This window comes from Rhipicephalus microplus, chromosome 10 (assembly GCF_043290135.1).
Source record: "Rhipicephalus microplus isolate Deutch F79 chromosome 10, USDA_Rmic, whole genome shotgun sequence".
Classification (NCBI taxonomy): Eukaryota; Metazoa; Arthropoda; class Arachnida; order Ixodida; family Ixodidae; genus Rhipicephalus; species Rhipicephalus microplus.
In genome coordinates, this window is record NC_134709.1 from 54,090,108 (window position 1) to 54,097,113 (window position 7,006).

At 47.6% G+C, this 7,006-nt stretch overlaps 1 long non-coding RNA gene across 1 annotated transcript in view; it reads left to right on the forward strand.

Annotated features, from left to right (window-relative positions):
* LOC142774391 (uncharacterized) overlaps positions 1 to 6,675 on the forward strand; it is a 100,235-nt gene extending 93,560 nt beyond the window's left edge. Inside the window, exon 3 of the long non-coding RNA XR_012886373.1 lies at positions 6,517 to 6,675. This is a non-coding gene — a long non-coding RNA (uncharacterized LOC142774391). The remainder of the gene's footprint in view (positions 1 to 6,516) is intronic.
* The last annotated feature ends 331 nt before the right edge of the window (positions 6,676 to 7,006 follow it).

Consider the following 7,006-nt stretch of genomic DNA (forward strand, 5'->3'; position numbering starts at 1 on the left):
GAAAAAATTCTACCGCGCACACCCAGGTGGGACAAGTCTCTTAATATGCCAAAACGCCATGTTGTGTCGTAAGCCTTCTCGATATCGAGAAACACAGAAAGAAAGTATTGTTTGTGGACGAATGCGTCTCGAATCTGTGTCTCGATACGCACCAGATGGTCGGTGGTGGATCTACCCTCTCGAAACCCACATTGGTGTTGGTCAAGCAGATTGTGTGTTTCAAGGAAATATAAAAGTCGGCTGTTTATCAGTTTTTCAAAAAGTTTACAAAGCCAGCTGGTTAGTGCAATCGGCCTATAACTTGAAACTGAGGAAGGGTCTATGCCCTGTTTCAATATAGGGATGGTGGTGGTGGTGGTGGTGGTGGTGGTGGTGTTGCAGCAGGCGGAGTTAGCCTGGCCTGCATGGCCGGCAATTGTTCCGCCTGAGCATCTCCTGAATTGGGAAAATGTCACCACGTGTCAGACAGCCCAGTGTCTCGCAGGAAGACCTACAAAATTCGTTGCACGTTCCTCCTAGTTGCCGCGGGTCCTTCAGGAAAGATGACGTCATACTGTCCGTTGCCTATGACAGCCTTTTCGCAAGGTGCGGGTCATCGCTGCTCTTTGCACATCAAACTGTGGGCAAAGCCAAATGAAATGTTCAATATCTCCGATGCCACCACAGAAGACACAGAACGGGGAAGCGTATCTCCCAGTCTTGAATGACCAGGCCGGGGTGTATGCGGAGCCGGTTCTTATGCGGTACAACAGCGTCGCTTCTTCACGAGAAAGTCGATGAATTACACATGCTTGGTGTGAAAACTTGTAGATCGCCTTGAAATGATTGCGTATCACATCTTTGTTGTTCTGGTAAGTCTTGGGAGTTCTTACTTTTGGAAACGATGTACGTGCTTCGCATGCAAGGGCATCAGCCTTTTCATTCCCCTCAATGCCAACGTTGGATGGGATCCACTGGAACTTTATATTAAAACTCATGCCATTTAGGTGTTTGATTAGTGCCAGAGATTGCCTAGTGAACTTATCTTGACGTAGGCCACGATGCAGTCTTTGTAGCGCCGATTTGGAGTCCGTCAGCACTACAACATCTCGTGCAGAAAAGGATCGCAATTTTCGCAAAGCCGCCGTGATTGCAGCGTTTTCTACCGTTGTGGATGAAACCACGCGATCCAGGCGGCCCGACCATGACACGCTAATGCAGGGTATGCAGAAAGCCGCTGCGCAGCTATCCATTTGTGTGCACACTGATCTGTCGGTGTACACTTGTAGGTGGCTGCGGTACATGGTGCTCAAGTGGTCCAGCGCAAGAAATTTTGCTTCCGCGGCTGGATTGGCGTGCTTCGCTGGTAGATTGGGTACGCTGAAGTTACACGCAACATCCACAAAAGTCCATGGCGGGTCCATAGGGCACCGTTTAGGCAGTTTCAAGCCTAAATATCGAAATGTGCTTAGTGCCGCGTTGAAATGTGAGCAAGTTCTTGCTTTTAGCCGCCGGAAAAACGCCGTGCCTGCGAAGGACTCGCCCAGTCTTGACCGCTGCGTCAATAAGGCCTGAGACGCCAAAAGGCGGAGCGGAAGAGACTCGGCTTCATTGGTGACATTCGTGTTTGAAGCCGCCTGAGGGACTCCCATCACCAAGCGAAGACCCTTTCTGTGCAATGCCTCTAGGCGTTCGAACTGGCTGGGTGATGGTGATATCAGGGGCAGCTGATAAAGAATGCGGCTTATTATAAGCGCATCATTCAATTTAAGCATGGGCATAGGATTGTTGCTCCAACGAACTCTTGCCATGCGACGAAGAGCGTTGATCCTTTGCACTGATGCAGTGACTATACCATTAACCGCACGTCGCCGTAATTGCTTGTTGTCGATGGTAATGCCCAGGAAACGGACACTTGTTGCACAGCGAATCAAGTGGCCTCGAATATTCAGCGACAGACGTGTTGGCTTCCGTCGCGCTGCCGGGAAGAACATGAAGGCCGATTTTTCCGCTGATAAAAATAGGCCAAATGTCAAAAAGTGACGCTCAATGATTAAAATAGCGCCCTGTGCTATCTGGGCCAAACGTTTGTGCTGGTACCCTGAGATCCAAATGCAGATGTCATCGGCGTAGATAGATATTTTAACTGCTTTCATAGCTAAGTGTAGAGTGTCGGGAAGGCTGGCCATGGCAGCGTTAAAAAGCAAGGGAGATAGAACACTTCCTTGTGGGACGCCGAAAGAAACGCGTCCCTCTTCACTCGTTACATTTCCAAGCTTAACACGGACACAGCGGTCTCTGAGAAATTCATGTACGAACCGAAGAGCATTTCCCGACACACCCATGGCTTGGAGCCCGTTCACGATGCCTGCCTGAAGCACACAATCATATGCCTTGGCAACGTCCATGAAGACGGCGAGTGTCGAGAGTCCGCTGACGCGGTGGCGCTCGATGTGGCTTAATACGTCCAAAACATTGTCCTGGGCACTCAGTCGTGGGCCAAATCCGGTCATACACGATGGCCATCATCTTCCTTGTTCAAGGTACCAAGTTATTCTTGTACATATTAATCTTTCCATCAACTTAGATACGCATGATGTAAGAGATACCGGTCGATATGACGCGAGGCTAGCAGGATCCTTTCCAGACTTAAGGACTGGCACCACCCATGCTGTCTTCCAAACAAATGGGATCTCTCCCGTGCTCCAGACATGATTTAATATGTCCAAAAGGGCCCTTTTTCGCTCATATGGTAGATTTGTCAGCATTTGATTGCTGATCAAATCGGGACCCACGGCACAGCGTCTTTTTAATTTGCTAAGTGCCATATCCAGCTCTCGAAAGGTGAATGGTGTATCCATCGTTATGAAAAAAAATGGGGGATACAGAGGAATCGCCACTCCTGCTGATCTACCAGATGTGTACACGTCTGCGAAATCCTCTGCAAAGGTTTGCAAATCTATCCCTTGTTTCAAAGCGAGTGCTTCAAATAGCCTGTGTGTTCGAATCTTCCCATAAAGACTATTTATTACTGCCCATATCTTTGTCAAGGGCGCAAACGTTGATACACTCTCACAGCAAGCGGCCCATTGATTTCGTCTTAATTTTTTTGTATGGTGACGAATCGCAGCGTTTATCCTGGGATAACAATGACCTCTTTCCAGGAATTATGTATGGTGCCAGAAAGCCAGATAGTATTGTATACGGAGAGTAAAGTTTTTCGCGTTTCAAGCGGCAGGTTTTTCAACATTTCATACATGACATGGTCGTGGCCTGGGGCAGAATTACTGCAGGAGTTTAGTTATGTTTGTAGCTCAGCTAAGTTGAAAGGTTGGTTGTATGCCTCGTATTTTGTACACTTGTATTCCAGTTTCTGCTTTTCTATTTTTGCTTTATATCTTTGAAAAGCTTCAGTATAGTGTGACGAGCTAGAGACCTGCTCGAAGTGTGCACCGAGGAAGTTCGCCTGATCTTCCAGGCTGTCACCCTGTGTGTTTACGAGTGGGAGTGAATGCACTTGTCTTCCTGCTACTCTACCAACCATGTTCCAGACTTTAGCCTCTTGAGTATATGAATTAATCCCCGATAAAAACTTGTGCCAGCTTTCTCTAATGGCCTGCCGACGCGTTATCCTGGCCTGAGACTTCATTTTCTTAAAAGTGGCAAGAGTTTCGGCTGTCGGTGAGTTCCGATGCAACCTCCATGCCTTGTTTTGCTGCCTGCATGCATTTCGGCACTCTGAGTTCCACCATGGCACACGTCGTTTTTCAGGGTGTCCATTCGTTTGTAGTATGCTTTTTGTTGCTGCATCAATCAGAGACGCTGCAAAGTAGTCGACAGCCGCATCAATGCTTAAAGTGCATATGTCACGCCACTTTAAATGAGTGATGGCATAGAACTGTTCCCAGTTGGCTTTGCTTAATAACCATTTCGGAACCTGGGGCGGGCATTCAGTTGATATCGGTGTGCTCAAAACTACGGGAAAATGGTCACTTCCGTAGGGATTACCTATGACTTTCCAGTGATGTAGAGGCACAAGCGATGGAGATACTATGCTAGGTATATTGAGAAATAGGTATTGTTAGCGAGGTTATAATAGGTTGGTTCTTTTCGATTCAGAAGACACGCGCTTGAAGAGAGAAGAAACTGTTCAATCAGTCGACCTCGGGCGTCGCAACGAGAGTCGCCCTATAGCCTGTTATGTGCATTAAAGTCCCCTAGAACAAGATAGGGTTCGGGAAGTTCATCTATCAAGGACTGGAATTCATGTTTGTGTAGTTGAAACTGTGGAGGTATGTATATAGAGCAAATGGTGACGAGTTTGCTTAGAAGCACCACTCGAACAGCCACTGCCTCAAGAGACGTTCGGAGTTTCAAGTGTTTACATGTTAAACCTTGCTTAACTATAACAGCTACACCTCCAGATGATGCCGCGGCATCATCGCGGTCCTTTCGGAAAATAATGTATCTGCGTAGAAAGTTGGTGTGTTTAGATTTTAAGTGTGTTTCCTGTACACACAGCACTTTTGGTGAGTGAATGTGTAGAAGTTCTTGGACGTCGTCGAGGTTTGTGAGAAGGCCTCTGACATTCCATTGTTCAATCTGTGTTTTCATATTTGATGGAAAGTGGTGCTGTGTGTACGAAACTGAAGTGGCTGTTCAAGTGGGAAGTTGTAACTTAAGTAGCAGGGCCGTCGTCTGGCACTGTTATTGGTTTCTTGGTTCTTTTAGCGCACTCTAGGAAGCCACGCCGCATTTCCGGCACCTGAGGTACCGCGTTTGTGTCCATTTCCTCACGTGAAGCACTGGACGCTCTCGTACGCGAGCTGCTGTTGCGTATTTGCTACCTCGCCTGGTGAGACAGGGTCGGTCGACCCGACGACCCTGGAGTCGCCTGAGTCTCTGGCTTGGTAGGTGGAGCAGGCTTGGCTGCTTCCACCATGGGGGTGGACACCACACCCGATGGCTCACTTTGCGTGGGCCTAGGTAGTGGCGGAGGGTGATGCGACGCTGCCCCCTGACGCGCCGCATCAGTGTAATCTGTGCCGTGAAAAGCCGAACACCTTCGGCGTACTTCCTTGAAGGAGATATTTTCGCGAATCTTCAGTGTAATGATGTCTTTTTCTTTTTTCCACTGTGAACAGGAAAGTGAATATGACGCGTGGTCTCCGTCACAGTTTACACAATGTAGGGTTTCATTACATTTGTCAGAGATGTGGCCTTGGGCACCGCATTTGGCACAAGCAGGTCGACCACAACAGCTCTGAGAACCATGGCCGAACCTTTGACACTGGTAACATCGGCGGGGGTTTGGTATGTAGGGTCTCATCGGTGTCTTTGTATAGCCAGTTTCTATTGTTTGTGGTAGTTCACTGGTGGCAAAGGTCAGTACCAAGTGTTTTGTGGGGGTTTCCTGATTGTTCCTTCGGATGACAATTCACTTCACATTGGTCACATTCTGTTCTTTCCAGCCCTCGAGGAGTTCAGCCTCCTTCAGGTCAAGGCGGTCTGTGTCAGAAACAACTCCACGTGCAGAGTTCATGGATCGATGAGGTGTTACGCTGAGGGGAATGTCGCCGAATGTTGCAAGGTTCTTTAGTTTGTCAAATTGTGTTTTGTCACGGAGTTCTAAAAGAAGGTCGCCACTAGCCATTTTTGTAACTTTGTAGCCATCACCTAATGTGGCTGTCAGGGACCGCGATACTATGAACGGGGACACTGTTCTGGCTGTTTTGTTGGGCTTCTCACTGTGTGCAACATGATAACGAGTGAATACTTCTTTGGGTCGGCTGAAAAAGGAAAATTCTTCGGTGCGTACGCGCTTTAAAGCGGCACGATCATTGAGGAGTGGAAAGCTTTTATGCATGGTAGAGGAATGTAATTTAGTAACGATGGCGGCCACCCACCACGGAGCCCAACGAGGGGACGCTACAAGATTCATGAAACGCGAAACATGCAGACGCCAGCCGTACACCGCTACGATAACCTAATGCGCGTAGGCCAAAATTGGCTAGTTGTACAAGGTTAACCCAAGCCGCCCATGAAATTGGGGAAGTAACAGAAGAAATTAGAAGATAGGATAGATTTAAAGAGGAGAAAAGACGAAGGTGTGGGAGAGAGAGAGATAGGAAAAGGCGACTGCCGATTTCCCCTGGGTAGGTCAGCCCAGGGGTGCCGTCTAGGCGAAGCCGGGGCCAAAGGGGTGTGTTGCCTCTGCCGGGTGCCTTAAAGGTCCAATCACCCGGCGTCGGATCAACGCCCAGGATCCTCTTTTCCCCGGGCACGGCAGAGCCACGCACGGCAGAGCCACGCACGGCTAGGCGTGGGAGGGAGTCGTAACTCTCCTGTTAGCTCGGGTCCGTGGTGTCGCTACGCACCAAACGCCTGCTTTCATAGGCGCCCCGGCGGGGGATCAGTAGCCATGGCGACGTGAGTTATATATATATATATATATATATATATATATATATATATATATATATATATATATATATATATAGACTGAAACATAATGTCTTGTTCTTAAATTTCTTTCAGAGCGGAAGCTGCCAATCAGGGAGCGGGCATTCTCCTGACTGCCGGGAACCCTGCCTTTGTGACCGGGTTGTCAACGTTCCTTTTCAAACGATGTTTGAATGTAAACACAGGAATAGGCAATGAATTGTAAAATAAACAATAATTAGGTGGTGAATGGCAGACTTGATTTTTCTTTCTAGAAGTACTGTGAGTCAACTTCAGTAGATATGCCACGCTTCGCTGAGACCAATGATTGGGAATTAGTTGTGCCTGCACGAACAAATCATTCTTTAAGAATATTACAGTAATCTGTAATACGGCAGTGTGACGTGCTGATAAACTAATAGGATTTGCATACATTAAAAATAATCCCAGAATCTCATTTGTTGCTGATGTTTGTGTAATATATCGAGAATTCTTTGACCCAAACGACTTAACAATTCTTCAGAATGAACCTAACTCTGTATCTAACGGGTGTAAACCTGACTAATGGAGCTAAACAACAATAAAT